The sequence below is a fragment of the Ictidomys tridecemlineatus genome, chromosome 10, assembly GCF_052094955.1.
Source record: "Ictidomys tridecemlineatus isolate mIctTri1 chromosome 10, mIctTri1.hap1, whole genome shotgun sequence".
NCBI classification, from domain to species: domain Eukaryota; kingdom Metazoa; phylum Chordata; class Mammalia; order Rodentia; family Sciuridae; genus Ictidomys; species Ictidomys tridecemlineatus.
This window is the reverse complement of record NC_135486.1, coordinates 143,609,496-143,625,671: the sequence shown is the minus strand read 5'-3', so window position 1 is coordinate 143,625,671 and position 16,176 is coordinate 143,609,496. Positions and strand designations below refer to the sequence as shown.

The following is a 16,176-nucleotide window of genomic DNA, read 5'->3' as shown; positions in this document are numbered from 1 at the left end:
AAACTTGAAGAAAAAATATAGGAAATTTATCTTTTACACCAAGTACCGCAGGAAAAGTATCCTGACTCCAAAGATCTCTGAAAATGTGCCTTATGTGACAGCAAAGGACTTAAGCTGGCTGAAAAGAATCAGAAATTCTGGTGATGCACAAAATTAAACCAACTAGTTGCTTTTTATTCTCCCAGAAATAAGCTGAATTTTACTAAATGTTATGTAACAGTTACCAATATTTACATTCCGTATGCTTTTACTGGCAGTTTTACTATCTTCTGTAAGCAATCTCCTGCACAGAATTTGCCAAGTGAATTACCTCTCTCCTCAATACCCTAAATTTGATCAACTATCAAGTATAAACACATTAATGATTAGTTTTTTCACATTGTTTGTGAACTTTGGCCTAACTATAAGTTAAGCAGACATTCTGCATTACTATATATTTTTGTCATTGCACAGCCATGATGTATAGCAACATTACCTCAGATAAACCAGATCAGTAAGTGCTTCTGTACTTCACAGGTCATCATGTGGTAAGAAAAACAAGCACTGAGAGGAAGAGAGATAGAGAATAAATCTGACAATACTGAAGTTAGGAAGAGCAAAGAGAAACCAAAAATGCACAGAGATACCTGTAATTCCTGTTCATTAAGTATTGTTTAAAAATAAATGAGAGAGCTGGGAGTGGGGGGTTGCTCAGTGGTAAAGTACTTGCCTAATGTGTGAGTCCTAGGGTGGGGTGAGGGAGTGTGGTGGTGGTTGCCTGAAACCCCAGCAACACAGTAGGCTGAAACAGGAGGGTCAAATGTTTGAAGCCAGACTTGGCAACTCAGTAAGACCTGTCTCAAAATAAAATAAAAAGGGCTGGGGATGTAGTCCAGAGCTTTTCTAGCATGTGCTAGGCCTTGGGTTAATCTGTTTGCTAACCAATCAAATAATGAGAAAAGACAACTCAAGATAAAATGAACAAGACATAGCAGAAAGTTTTATAGAAATAGAAACATATATATAGACAAAAAATAAATGAAGACATGCCATGAGCTAGGGAAAGGCAAATTAAGACCGATATAATTCTATATCCAAATAGATAAACTGGTAAAACCCAATACGGTTAATACCGAAGCTCGAGAGGGTATGGATCAGTGGTAATTCTTACACATTGTTTTTTACGGTGTGAACTGGAGAAAAACTAATTCAGAAAACAATTGGCTATCTTAAAAAGTTGAGCATTGTATACCTTATTGATACCCAACAAACCCACACAACAAAAGCTTATACTTATGTACCTTAACACAAAAATGTTCAGTTGGGTGTGGTGTTGCACACCTGTAATCCCAGCAACTCAGGAAGGTGAGGCAGGAGAATCACGAGTTGGAGGTCAGCCTGGGCAACTTAGCAAGACCCTGTCTCAAAAAATAAAAAGGGATGGGAGGATAGCTCAGAGGCAGAATGCCCCTAGGTTCAATCCCCATTACTATAAAGGGCAAAAATCAAAACAAATAAAACAGTTCAACAGCAGCAATAATAATAACAACAACAACAACAACAAAAAAGAACTGCACATTATGCAAACAAACTTTAGACACAATCAGATAAACAAACTTTGGTATATTAATCCAGTGGATCAGTACAATGCCGTGAAAATGAATCAATTATTACTATATACAACCACATGGATAAGTTTTGGAAATATTTATGAAAAACAATTATTAGAAAACTATATTTAACTCATAAATACAATTAAACAATGTTATGTGTGACATTTATAATAAAATTACTCTTTATAAAAAAAAATCAATGCAATATGGCAAAGAGTAGGAAGCATGGTATGGAGAAACAAGAAGGCAAATTCAAGTGATTGGTAGTATTCTACATGTTTGGGTCAAAGATTTTAATGTTATTATACTTCATAATTTATATATTCTCTTTGTTACATTTTCTGCTGATAATAACAAAATACCACAGACTGCACAAACTATAATCAGGTTTATTTTGGCTCACAGTTATGATATAAGGTCAAGAGTTCTTGTAGCTGTTGGAATCCAGGTGCTGCAGGTTATTAAGTGGCAAGAGACAGGGAATCAATGTGAGACCCAGCCCAACAGGCTTTTACAGCAAACCCAATCCTGAGACAACTTATTAACCCATTCACCTACTATGGTGCCTCTCTAGTTAGCCTTTGAGAATAGCCAGAATGTTTTTCAAAGCATTTTAAAATTTGTTCTAGTTAGTTCATGAGAGCAGACGGACACAAATGGAGCACAATTTTTCATTCCTCTGGTTGTACACAGTGTAGAATCGCACCACATGTGCAGTCATACATGCACCTAGAGTAATAAGTTCATCTCACTCCACCATCCTTCCTGCCCCCACGCCCCTCCCCTTTTTTGCAGCATATGGATCAATCTGCATTTACAACAGGAGTAAGTTTACAAGTATTTTAATCAATCTGCATTTATCCTAGGAGTGACTGAAAGTTCCAGTTCTAACTGGGGCCTCACTGTTATAATTCGCATTTCTCTGATGGCTACTGATATGATTAGCTTTCTGTCTTTGTGGCCAAATACCTCATATAAACAACTTAGAAGGAGGAAAAGTTTTACCTTGGCTCACAGTTTCATGGCTGTTGGGTGCCATTGTTTTCGGCTGGTACCAAGGCAGAACATGATGGCAGGGGGAACTTAGTGGAGCAAAGTGCTCACCTCATGGCATCCAGGAAGCAAAGACACAGACAGGAACAGGCTAAGGTCCCAATGTCCTTTTCAAGGGCACATGCAAATGACCTAAATTCCTTCCCCTAAACCCCGCCTCCTAAGAGTTCCACCACCTCCCACCAGCAGCACAGGCTGGGGATCAAGCCTTTTGCATATGGCCACTGGTGGATATTGAAGATCCAAACCATAACAGATGTTGAGCACTTCTTCACATATTTCTTGATGACTTGTATATTTTTAGATAAATGTCTATTCAGGCTCTTTTGCACATTTAAAAATTGTGTTATCTGCCCTTTTTATTACTGATTTGCGAGAGTATTTTGTATGTTACCTTCTTAGATGATTTATAAACTTTACCTTCCATTCTATTGGTTACCTTTTCAATTCCTGGTAGTGTGCTTTGAAGAACTAAACTTCTAAACTTTGATACAAGTTCACTTTTTTTCATGTTGGTTGTACTTTTTTTGGTGTCATATCTAAAAAAAAATCACTGTTTAATCCAAGATCGAAATAATTTGCCCATTTTTTTTATACCTTCTACTTTTTATTTTTGGAACCAGAATTGAACTCAGGGGCATTCAACCACTGAGCCACATCCCCAGCCCTGTTTTATATTTTATTTAGAGACAGGGTCTCACTGAATTGCTTAGCGCCTCGACATTGCTGAGGCTGGCTTTGAACTCTTGTTCCTCCTGTCTCAGCTTCCTGAGCCACTGGGACTACATGCAGGTGCCACCATGCCCAGCCTATACTTTTAGCTTTTATGTATAGATCTATTATGCATTTTGCGTTAATTTTTTAATATGGTGTGAGGTAGTGGTCCACATTCATTCTTTTGCAAAGTGAAGAGCAAGTTGTTTCAGCACAATCTGGAAAGGGCATTCCTTCCCCAATTGAACTGTTTGAATACTCTTACACAAAAACAAATTGTCCATAAATGTGCAAGTTTGTTTCTGGATTGTCCTTATACTTACTGGACAGTCTTGGTTTCTGCAGCTGTGTGCTTAGTTTTGAATTCAAGATCTCTGTGTGTTCTCTTAACTTTTTATTCTTTTTGGAATTGTTTTATGTTCCCATAAAGAATTTGGGACCAGATTATCATTTTCTGGTAGGATTTTTTGGAGTGGGGGTACTGGGGATTGAACCTATGGGTATTCAACCACTGAGCCATATCCCAAACTCTATTCTGTATTAGAGACAGGATCTCACTGAGTTGCTTTGTACCTTGCCACTGCTGAGTCTAGCTTTGAACTTCTAATTCTACTGTCTCAGCCTCCAGAGCTGCTGGGATTACGGGCACACACCACTGGACCCACAGACAGGTAAGATTTTATTAAGAAGTGTACTGAGGTCAGGTGCGCATCTGCAATCCCAGCTACTCGGGAGGGTGAGTAGGCAGATGTAATATTAAAGGCCAAACCCAACAATTTCTCAAAAAGAAAATAAAAAGGGCTGAGGTTGTGGCTCAGTTATAGAGAGCTTGCTTAGCACGTTTGAGTCCCAGGATTCAATCCTCAGTAACATTGGAAAATAAAGAACAAAGAACTATGTTAAATTTGTAGAACAATTTAGGGAGTATTATTTTTTTTTTCCAATTAACATCTTGCTATTTGTGGGCTGGGGATATAGCTCAGTTGGTACAGTGTTTGCCTTGTATGCACAAGGCCCTGGGTTCGGTCCCCAGCAACATATACACATACACACATACACAAACATATACAAAAAAATTTCACTATTTGTGAATTTTAACATTAATTGCCTTAGTTTAATTTTTTTTCCCCAAGAATGCATTGTTTTTAACTTGTAACATCGTGTTATAAAATAGATCTTGAAATTCCCATTCTTTCTTTCTTCGAGACAGTGTCTAGCTGTTTCCCAGACTAGTCTCAAACTATAAATTCCTGCCTTAGCCTCCAAAGACGCTGGGACTACAGATGCTTGCCACTGTACCTAGTCTTTGAACTTATTCCTCCTAAGTTTAATGATATATCTTCTCACCCACATCATCCAACTTTGTCCTCTCCCACAACCCCTCATAACCTTCTCTTTGCTTTTATGAGTTAAACACTTTTAGAGTCCAGTATTTGTATACATATAGCTTATTTCACTTAACACAAAGGTCCTATTGGCTTATCAATGTTGTCATAAACAATGATTTCCTTCTCTTTTTTTTAAGACAGTGGTATATATATATATATATATATATATACACATGTATATTTATACTGTATTATATTTATGTTTATATGTTCTGTGTAATAAATATATACACCAATACATCCCCCAAATTTTCTTTCTTTCTCTATTTTCTTACTAGTACTTAGCACTGAACCTAATGGTTTTCTACCACTGAGCTATATTTCCAGCCCTTTTTATTTTCTGAAACAGAGTCTAAATAGATTACCAGCACTGGCCTCACACTTGTGATCTTCCTGCCCCAGCCTCCCGAGTAGCTGAATTACAGCATGCACCACCACTGCTGGCTCAGGTTTTCTTTATCCACTCATCTACTGATGGACACTTATGCTGATTCCACATCTTGTCTATTGTTAATGCTGCAATGAACACAAAAGTATAGTTATTTCTTTTTGACATCAGGATTTCACATCCTTTGGATGTATAGCAATTAGTGGGATTATAGAGTTAATATAGTAGTTCTACTTTTGATTTTTTAAAAAATATATATATTTTTTATTTACATTTTAGTTTTCGGCAGACACTTTGCATGTGGTGTTGAGGATCAAACCCGGGCTGCACCCATGCCAGGCAAGTGCGCTAACGCTTAGGCCACACTCCAGCCCCTACTTTTGATTTTTTTGAGGAAATTTCATATTTCTTTCTATGATGGCTAAACCAATTTACAGTCCCACCAGTACTGTTCAGGGTTCCCTGTTGTTCACACGCGGCCCAAGTTCATCCTTTATCATTTTGATAATACCCAAAATAACAGGTATGGGTGATATCCCATTGTGGTTTTCCTTTCTTACCCTCATGACTAGTGATGTTGAGGGCTTTTCATAGACCTATTAGTTGTTTATATGTCTTCTTTGAAAAGATGTCTATTCAAGTCCCTTAGTCATTTTTTATTCAGGTTATTTGGGTTTTTTGTTTTCTCACAACTGAGTTTTTTCAGTTACTTATAAATTTTTGGAATAATAAATGTTAAAATTATTGTCCAAAGTGATCTCCTGAATCAATGCAGCCTTTCAAAACTTCCAATGACATTTTTTCACAGAAGTCTTTTTAAAAATCCTAAATACTCAAAGGCATCCTAAACAAAAACAAAGCCAAGGCATCACACTGATTCCAAAATATACAACAAAGCCCTAGTAATCAACAGTATGGCACTGCAGTAAAGAACAGACACAAAGACCAAAGAAATGGAATAGAAAACCCCAAAATAAATCCACACATGGACAGTAAACACAAATTTGACAAGTAGGCAATAACACTCAATGGACAAAGTGCAATCTCTTCACTAAGCATTGGTAAAAATAGACAATCCACAAACAAAATTATGCTATCTTCTCATACCACACACATACATCAATTTATCAATTTATCATACACATACATCAATTGTCAAGTGTGATGGCACATCCCTGTAATCCCAGCTACGTGTGAGGCTAAAGCAGGAAAATCACAAGTTCAAGGTCGGCGTGGGAAAGTCATGGAGACTTTGTCTCAAAAACCAGAAAGGAGCAACTATAGCCCAGTGGTAAAGAGCCTCTGATGTCAATCCAGAACAGAGAGGGATGGGGAGGAAAAAAACAAGAAACCTTAAATGTTAGACCTCAAGCTGTAAAACTACTAGAAAAAAGTGGGGGAGGATTCCATGGCATTAGTCTGAGCAATGACTTTTTTTTTAAATATGATCCCAAACACAGGCAACAAAACCACAAATAGACAAAGGCATGACATCAATCAAAATGCTTCAACAAAGCAAACAACCAACAGAATGATGTGACAAGCTATAAAATGGGAAAAAATATTCAAAACCACGTATCTGATAAGGGGTTAAATTCAACACATAAGGGAATATAGTAATCTTAATTCTATCTAGTCTCCTGATCTTAAACATGGTGTGTCATTCATTTTTAAAAAATTTTAGCTGGGGGCAGTGGCATGCCCCTGTAATCACAGCAGCTCAGGATGCTGAGGCAGGAGGATGGCGAGTTCAAAGCCAGCTCAGCAAGAGCAAGGTGCTAAGCAACTCAGTGAGAGCCTGTCTCTAAAAAATACAATATAGGACCGTGGATGTGACTCAGTGGTGGAATGCCTCTGGGTTCAATTCCTGGTACCAAAAAAAAAAAAATTAATATTTCAGTAACAGAAATGAATTACAGTAGATGGGGTAGAGAGAGAAGATGGGAGGGGAGGGGAGGGGAGGGGAGGGGGGATATTAGAGGATAGGAAAGGTAGCAGAATAAAACAGTTACTAATATGGCATTATGTAAAAATGTGGATGTATAACCGATGTGATTCTGCAATCTGCATACGGGGTAAGAATGGGAATTCAGAAACCACTTGAATCTAATGTATGAAATATGATATGTCAAGAGCTTTGTAATGCTTTGAACAACCAATAAAAAAAATATTTCAGTAACATTTTATAGTATTCAGAATGTTTTACACTTCCTTTTAATAGTATTATAAATCCAACTGTTTTAATATCATTTTTATTCATTGTACAGATGGTCCCCACTCACAATGTGATATTCTGATAAACCACTTGTAAATAGAAAACACATTTAATACTTTGATAAATCTGCTATAATTTAAAAAACTTATATCATTATATTACATTATAATTGCATAATATTTCAACTACATAACTTGAAAAACTGTAGATAGATGCTTACTTTCTATGAGGTTCTTTCCAATAAACTCATTATGAAGTCAGAAAATCATTGTTGGGGGCTGGGGTTGTGGCTCCGTGGTAGAGAGCTTGCCTAGCATGTGTGAGACACTGGGTTCGATTCTCAGCACCACATATAAATAAGGGTCCATTGACAACCAGAAATAAAAACAAAATCATTGTTGAATTATTATAAGTAGAATGCTACTAATATATGCAATAATGATAGGTTTTTTTTTATTGTTGGTCGTTCAAAACATTACATCTAATAATGATAGGGTTTTGTACACTGACTTTCTTGACCTACAACTTACCTTTTTTACTTTTGAGTGTTTATCGTTTATCATCATGAAGACATACAAGAGCTGGTATTTAAAAAATGTTTTGTGGCTTCATGGTTCATTACATTAAGAGATTCTCGAATGACAAACTAACCTTGCATTCTTGGGATAAAACTCACTTGATGGGATGGCAAGTAATCCTTAATTTTTAAATACTAATTTTCATGCATTATGATTATACATAAGAGTGGGATTCATGTCATATTCATTCATGCACATAATGTGCGAATCTGCTTCCCCTGTACCTTCCCTTTACCCCCCTGTTAACCAGTACATGTTACACATACATGTGCGTGTGTGTCATATCTGTACATGAACACAGCATCATTTGGTAGACTGCATTCCCCAGTACTTCCCTATGTCCTTCCTCCTCCTTCCCTCGTGATTCCCCCCTTCCATTACTCTGTTGGTCTCTCTGCTATTTTTCATGATACCCACTTTTTGTTTATTCCTGATTTTCTCTCTTGAGCTTCTGCAAATGAGAAAAAAACATTCACCCTGACTTCCTGAGTCTGGTTTATTATTTAGCATGATATTCTCCAGTTCCACCCATGTATCAGCAAATGATAATTTCATTCTTCTTTAAGGCTGAGTAAAACTTCAGCTTGTGTGTATCATATTTACTATCCATTTGTTGGTTGAGAAGCACCCAGGCTGGTTCCATAACCTGGCTATTGAATTGTGCACCTAAAAATCTTGGTATCCATGCATGTATCACTATAAAATGCAGATTTTAGTTCTTTAAGATACCCAGAGTGAGATAACTAGGTTATATGGTAGTTCCATACCTACTCTAAATTCATCAATTAAGCCTAATTGATTTAGGCTTTTTTTTGTCTTAATCCAATCTCATCACTTTCTATAGGCCTGCTCAACTCATATTTTCTTTATTATCCTTTTGTGTCTGGGGGTAGTTTACTGGGGATTAAACCCAGCATGCTCTACCACTGAGCCACATCCACAGTTATTTTTGAGACAGGGCATCACTGTGTTGCCCAGGCTGGCCTCAAAACTTGTGATACTCCTAACTCAGCCTCAAATAGCTGGGACTACAAGCAATGCCATCATGCCTGGCTCACATGTTCTTTTGCAGTCAGTTTTGGTAGCTTGTGTATTTTTAGGATTTATCTGTTTCATTAATCTAATGGCCTGGCATATAACTGCATCATTTCGTATTATTCCATATATATATAGTTGTAGTTGGATAAAATATCTTTAATTAATTTATTTTTATGTGGTGCTGAGGATCGAACCCAGGGCCTTGTCCGAGCTAGGTGAGTGTTCTATCTGAGCCACAACCCCAACCCCTTGTATTATTCCTTTGTCAACAATTCTAAGAAGTGGAAAATCAGTAGCAATGTCTTCTCATTTTTTCATTTTAGTAATTTAAATCTTCTCTCCCTAATGATTTCTTGATCATTGTATACATAAATGTACATTTTGTTGATCTTTCCCAAACACAGCTTTAAGTTTCCTTTATTTTTCCTATTTTCTATTTTATTGTTTTGTTCTAATCTTTGATTTTTTTCTTTGTGCTGCTGAGTCAAGGTTGTTTTCTCTCCTATTTCTGAATTATAGGTTAAAAATAGGTCTTAATTTGAGATTTTTCTTCTTTTGTAATGTAGGCACCTGACACTGTAAATTTCCTAAGGATTGTTACATTGTGTGTCTTCATCTTCATTCATCTCATCGTATTCTATAATTCTCCTAGGGATTTAAGTCTGTAAATTTCTACACATTTGTCAAGTTCTCAAATTCCTTTTTGGCACTATTTTATAAATCCATTCCATTGTGGTCAAATAATGCACTTTATTTTTTTCACTTTAATCTTCATATTTCTTGGTTTCATGGCCTAGCATGGCTATAATGGAGAAAATTCTGTGTATTCTTGAAAAGAATGTGTATTTTACTGTTAAAGGCGTTGAGTGCTCAAAAGATGTCACTTGATTCTAGTTGGTTCAGTGTTGTTCAATTCTTCTCTTTTCTTGCTGATATAGATTTCCATTCCACTACGAAAATGTTAAATTGTGTATTTCTCCCTTAAATTCCACCAATAGCTGCTTTATATATATATATTGTGATGCTTATTAGGTGCATACATTATCATGACACTTTCCTGAGAACATTCTTAAAATGTCCCTCTTTATGTCACTGGAAATACTTTTTAAAATCTACTTTAACATTAGTACAGCCTTTCTATCTTTCTAATGGTCGCTGATAACACATCTTTGTCACTTTACTTACAATTTTTGTAACTCTGAATCTAAAATGGGTTTCCTTTAGACAGTATATAGTTGGATGCCATTTTTTCCTCCAGTATGACAATTTCTTCTATTTGACTGGATTGTTTAATCCATTTATATTTGACATTATTGATAACTGCATTCATGTCTTCTAGTGTACTTTTCTTAAAATACAGTACTAGGAATTAAACCCAGGGGCACTTTGCCACTGAGCTACATCTCTAGCCCTTTTTATAACTTTTATTTTGAGATAAGATCACACTAAGTTGCTGAGGCCGGCCTTAAACTTGCAATCCTCCTACTTTGGTTCCCGGAGTTACTGAGTTTAGAAGTGTATGCTATAGTGCCTGGCTTTGACTCCTTTTACTTTTAGTTTAACATGCCTCACTGAGTTCTTTTTCTTTCACTACTGTTTAACTTTAAAACTTTATATACATGTAATGTAATCAAATGTAATCAGGGCTTTTTGTGTTAATCACATCTTCAACAAATTCATTAAATTCACTTATTAAACAAATGAATTATATATGTCGAAAACCATGACGTTTTCTTGCCAATCCTCCCATTCATTTTTTTCTTGTCATATTGCATTAGAACCTCCAATCTGATATGATTATCCCTCTCTCATTGCCATCCAGACAAGATATTATATGGTTTTCATTGTTCTGCTACACTTTTTGCTTGTCTTTCTCTAGATGGTTTGTATTAATGAATCATCCTTCTATTTCTAGCTAAGAATTTATCATAAATGCAGGTTCAATTTTATCAGATGCTTTTCCATATCTACTGAGATGGATCCATAAATTTCACTTCTTCACTAATTTGTATTATACTGATTAATATCTTAAAATATTAATTCTAGTTAATTTCTGGTTTAACATCACTTGATCATAATGTCTTCAATTTGGTAATATTTTGTTTAGAATTTTTTTATATTGATAACAAGAGAGATGGATGTATACAATAGTCCCTTTCTTGTCCCTGGTCCAGTAATTTTAAATGGAAAATTCCATAAATTAACCACACACTGTACCTGGCAATAATCTACCTTTTTACCTAATTTTTAAAAGTAAAAGCTAAAAAAAAAAACACCTCAACTAATCTAACCACATAAGGTATTGTTAAGGCACAGGACTGCATTAATAGGGAGTCAACAAAATGACAAAGCTCCTTTTTTGTGCCAGGGGACATCCGTGAGCATGACCTACTCCTATTCTCATGAGCACAGGCTATTTCTTTCTACACTATGTGTGGTCCATAGAACTGCAGCATTGGTGTCACCTGAGCACTAGCAGAATTGCTCCTTTTCTGCTAAGTTTTATCAATGTAATAGTATTAATTAGTATAAAATGCTCATAACAAAATGAAGCATTTGTAGGCTGGGCGTGGTTGCACATGTCTGTAATCCCAGCATCTCAGGAGGCTGAGGCTAGAGGATTGCAAATTCAAGGCCAGCTTCAGCAACTTAGTGAGAACCTAAGCAACTCAGTGAGAGCCTGTCTCCAAATAAAATACAAAAAAAGGATGGGGATGGGGCTCAGTGCCACTGGGTTCAACCCAGCTACTAAAAAATAAATAAAGCATTCGTTTGCTAGCATAAACCTTAATGCCTAATGGCAATCACTTTCAATTAATTTTAACAACTTATTTTTTAAACCTGTCTTTAAATATGTTCACATTCAAATTTCTTGAGTTAAAAATTTACCTACTTCTAAATACAGCCAGTTCTCCATATCTGTAGGTTCTATATCCATAGTTTCAACCAATCATGGATGGAAAATAATTGCACGTGTGCAGAATGTAAGCAGTCCTTCTTCTGCCACAGTCCCTTAGTATAACAACTATTTACATAGCTCTTACATAGTATTAGATAAGATATCTAGAGGTGATTTAAAGCATACAGGAAGATGTGTGTAAGTTATATGCAATTACTTCACCATCTTTATTTAAAGGACTTGAGCATTTGCAGATTTGAGTATTTGTGTGGGAGTCTGATAACCAAACTACCACCAAAACTATGGAACTAATCCAATTACAAATTGTTGATTTAGTTCTTTTCTATATTCCACATGCCTGTTACAGCTCATCATACTTTCAGATGCATCCATACTTATTACGGTAAATAATTTTTATAAAACCAGACAATATCATGATTGCATTTTATTTCTTACATAATATTTCATTTTTTCTGGAACTGACCAAATCTTCCTTTTCTTCTAAACTGATCAGAACTGTCACATATTAACAGGTCCCCCTATGCTACACTCCTTTAATGGTCAAGTTTAAGACCCTTCACAAAATGTCTTCCCCAAGAGGACTACTTCCTTATCTAAATTTCCTGTTACAAATGCATTTTTATTCGCAAGCTTTCAGGGCAGAGATGTGTCTTTATATCCTCAGTGAAAAACATTTCACAATGATTTTGGAGGTGGGGTGGATTCTAGGGATTGAACCCAGGGGTGCTTTACCACTGAGCTATATCCCAGGTGCTTTAATTTTTTTAAGACAGAATCTGGCCAAGTTGCTGAGGCTGACCTTAAGTTTGTAACCCCAGATACAGGAGTATCTGGGATTACAAGTGTATACTATAGCACTAGGCTCACAAAGTATTAAAATGATATTTAATAAGTATTTACTTATAAAAATAAACCTGTGGAAAACCACATAGAGTTATTTATTTTTTCCTTCCTCCCACCCCACCCCAGTACTGGTGATTGAACACAGAGCCTCTCCTTAATAAAGAATACCAGAACAGGCCTTAGCAACTTGTCATTTTTATCACATAAGATTTTCCACATCAACAGCACCATACACAGTAGAGCCTCAGAAGTATATTAATAGAAATTGCCACACTTAAAAAGTGCCTGTATATAATTAATGGTTAAATTTAGTATAAATGCTTGGTCAGAAATTCAAAAATCAAAGTTATCTCTAATTATCTCCCCTCACTCTTAAGAATTCATTCTCTCTAGATATCACCTGATGACAATCTCTCCAACCAAGGCAGAAACATGCAGTACAGCATACCTGTAATCCCAAACCTCAAGAGGCTAAGGCAGGGCGACTGAAAGTTCAAGACCGGCTGAGCAATGTTGTGACACCCTGTTTCAAAAGTAAAAGGGGGGGCTGGGGATGTGGCTCTAGCGGTAGCGTGCTCGCCTGGCATGCGTGCGGCCAGGTTCGATCCTCAGCACCACATACCAACAAAGATGTTGTGTCCGCCGAGAACTAAAAAATAAATATTAAAAATTCTCTCTCTCTCCTCTCTCACCCTCTCTTTAAAAGAAATAAAATAAAAAATAAAATAAAGATACCAAATCCATTGAAAAAAAAAAGTAAATGGGGGATGGGGACGTACAGCACCCCTGGGTTCAATACCTAGTTCACACACACGGAGGAAGAGAGAAGGAAAGAGATTGAAGAATTTGGATCTTAATATTTTATATTATTCAACCTTGTGAGAACTAACCTAACACACACTTAAAGTTAGAAAGCTCTTCTATTTTAACTATCCGTTATATTAAAAGTTTATTACATCAAATGATATACATCTGAAGGGCTGGATATGTAACTTAGTGACATAGCACTTGCCTAACACATGCAAGGCCCCAGGTTTGATCCCCAGCACTGCCTCCCTCCACCCCCAAAAAAGAGAAAAACTACAATACATGCAGAAAGACAAAAAGATCACATGATAGTTCCATGCCAAACTTCATAATATTAATAAGGAAATATAGTGGAATTGAAGGTTGAGATGAAGCAGAGTGTCAATAAGGTAAGCCGAGCAGAAACTTCAAGATTACACCAAGACTCTAGCAGGACAATCTTGAATTTAAAGTACAAGGGGTTGGGGTTGGGGTTGTGGCTCAGTTGCAGAGCACTTGCCTGGCATGTGTGAGGCACTTAGTTCAATCCTCAGCACCACATATAAATTTAAAAAAATAAGAAGAAAGGTACATCAACTAAAAAAACATTTAAAGAAAAAAAATATTTAAAGTACACACATCATTTGCAGCTCATGAATTTCACTGAGGCAAAAGTCAATCTTAGGATTATATGATTATATCTGAATATTATCTGCAAATGAGACTGGGGGTTAAGTAGATTAATTTGATTAACTTTGGATACAGCACTTCTAAAAAGGAACTGAGGAATAAACAAGCTAAGATGAAAGGCATACTTACAAAAGCTGATCAGTTTAATCGTCTTTCATTCACAATAGCTTTCCTGTTATTTATACTTATCTTTATATTTTCACCCACCTGTTTTGCAAACATTTATATTGTAGGTCATTTACCAGCTACAAGTAGATGTGCAAAAATCATGAGCATAGTCTTAGCCAATTTTGTGTCATTGTCCCAGATGTTGAACGCTTATAAAAACTTAACAATGACACAAGATTACATAATATATAATAGTTATAGTATACTGTAATAATTATAAGCTTATATATAAGAACTCTATAGATTATGATTTCCGAGTTATTTATTTGGGCACTGGGGATTGAACCCAAGGGCATTTTACCCCTGAATACACACCTCCAGCCTGCAGGCTTCCCATTCCCACCCTTTTTTTCAACCAGGAATTGAACTCAGGGGTGCTTTACCACTGAGGTACATGACCAACCCTTTTTAACTTTTTTGAGACGGGGTCTCACTAAATTGCTGAGGCTGGCTTTGAACTCGGCCATCCTCCTGCCTCAGTCTCCTGAGCCCTTGGGATTATAGGTGTGAGTCACCGCGCCCAGCCTGCCCTGTTTTTTAAATTGTTTTGGAGACAGGTTTTTGTCACGTTGCCTAGACTGCCCGGGAACTTGAATCCTGCCTCAGCCTCCCAAATCGCTGGAATTACAGGAGTGAGCCATCATGCCATGCCCAACTCCAACCTATTTGAATGCACCCATTGTCCATTTTGTTGAAATATTAACAGAATCAAAAGTTCTGGAATTAACAGATTAAGTTCTGATCTGGAATAAGTCCATTGAAATTGCTAGGACAATTTGTATATAAATCATTTAATAAAATCGTCTTTTTCTTGATATTAACAATATCATAAAAATTTTTTTCCACCATGGAGTTATCCCAGGGCGCTTAACCATGGAGCCACATGCCCAGACTTTCTGTTTATTTGTAAGACTTTGAGACGGGGTGTCCGACATTGCTGGGGCCTGGCCTTACTGCCGCGGCTGGCTCGCACGCGATCCTCCTGCCTCAGCCTCAGGAGCACCTGGATCCCCGGCAACAGCACAGACACCTGCAGGGGTGAAAGCTCACGCGCACGGAGTGAGAAGGTCGCCCTCCACGTCGGCTCTGGGCTGGCCTGGAGTGTTCTGAAGGAAGACGAGAGCGCCGTCGTGGGCCTGGGGCAGACGCACTCTTGGGCCTCCCAGGACTGGCCGGGCCGCCGGGAACCGAGTCGGGTGGCTCGGAGATCCACAAAAACGCACGTGCGCGCCAGGGCTCGCCGCGTCCCCGCGTCCCGGCGGCGGAGCTCCGCAGGGGCCACTCGGCCTGTGCTCCAGGTGCTCCGGGCACCTCCGGCCTCCACGCACCCCGTAGCCACGTCCCGACCGCGGGCAGGGCCCGGCGCGGCCAGCGGCGACCCCCGAGCCCAAGGTGGCCGGGCTGCAGGGCGGCGGGCTGCGATGCGCGGATGAGTCGCCAAGCGCTTGCGACGGGCCCCGCGCTCCTGCCCGTGCCCGCCTCCCGCGGCCCGCTCGCAGGCGGTGCGGACGCGCCGGCCCCTCGCGGCCGGGTTCCCGGCGCCCCCCGCGGACACCTTTCTGCCCCGGCGGCCCCGCCGCCACCGCCCGTCGCTCCGGTCTCGCGACTGGTACCTCGGCGGGGCCCGGGAAGCCGCCGCCGCGCCAACCGCCACTCGCGCGGGACTCTCGCTCGGGCGCCACGTACCTCGAGCGGCGCGGCGTCCCCGCGGACTCCGGCGACCTCTGCGACCGCAACCGCCGAGCGGAATGGCTCGGGCGCGGCGGCTGGCGCGGGGAATCTCCTGCGCCCGCCCACGCCTGA

The 16,176-nt window shown here is 38.6% G+C and overlaps 1 protein-coding gene across 10 annotated transcripts in view; it reads right to left on the bottom strand.

Moving 5' to 3' along the window:
• Positions 1-16,176, bottom strand: part of Atf7ip2 (activating transcription factor 7 interacting protein 2) — a 76,246-nt gene extending 60,070 nt beyond the window's left edge. For 4 of the 10 annotated variants that reach the window (XM_078024625.1, XM_078024629.1, XM_078024632.1 and 1 more), the window contains exons 1-3: positions 16,060-16,175; positions 1,281-1,397; positions 476-543 (exon numbers count right to left, since the gene is read on the bottom strand). The gene's annotated coding sequence lies outside the window, so the exon portion shown is untranslated. Of the gene's footprint in view, positions 1-475; positions 544-1,280; positions 1,402-16,059 lie in introns of all 10 variants that reach the window. The other 6 variants (XR_013427149.1, XM_078024630.1, XM_078024631.1 and 3 more) reach the window with 4 other exon arrangements.